Below are 572 nucleotides of genomic sequence, written 5' to 3'. Positions count from 1 at the left end.
CTGAGCATTTGCCAGATGCAGGAGGCAGGTGTGTTGGCTTCCGAACCAAGTCCTTAGGGCTTAGGGAGACAGCCTCAGTCATTCCACCGTAAGGAAGTGCGTGGGATTTTGAAGTTCACCAATTCCGAAATGGCTGTGTGCCAACCCAGTGTATCACCAGGGGAGCCCTGCTGGGCGGCACTGCTGGATGCTCAGGGCCAAGCTGGTCCCACAGGGACCGTCTGCATGACCAAAGGTGTGGCAGTCCGGCTGTGTGGCCATAAGCAAGGGCTGGATGCGTTCTTTAAGGGTATGTGGGAGAAGGGGCAGGGGAGGGGGTGGTAAATCTTCCAGATTCTTCCTCTAGCCAGCTGTACTAAGTATCAAAGAATTTAGGGACTTGTTTCTCTAAAGCAGAAAGTGCAGCCTGACCAAGCCCACATGCCTGATTTGGGCCACCCAGTGTGTGGTTGGGTAACACACTTTAAAGATGGGAGATTGCAAAAATCTGACTTGCCTAGGCTAGTGGGTCCATGAGTGGCGGCAATTCCCAGAGTCAGTATTGCAACCAGTCCTGGGCCACGCAGAGGGCA

This window comes from Bubalus bubalis, chromosome 3, assembly GCF_019923935.1.
Source record: "Bubalus bubalis isolate 160015118507 breed Murrah chromosome 3, NDDB_SH_1, whole genome shotgun sequence".
NCBI classification, from domain to species: Eukaryota; Metazoa; Chordata; class Mammalia; order Artiodactyla; family Bovidae; genus Bubalus; species Bubalus bubalis.
The sequence above is the reverse complement of the archived record's forward strand: the minus strand, read 5'-3'. Positions refer to the sequence as shown.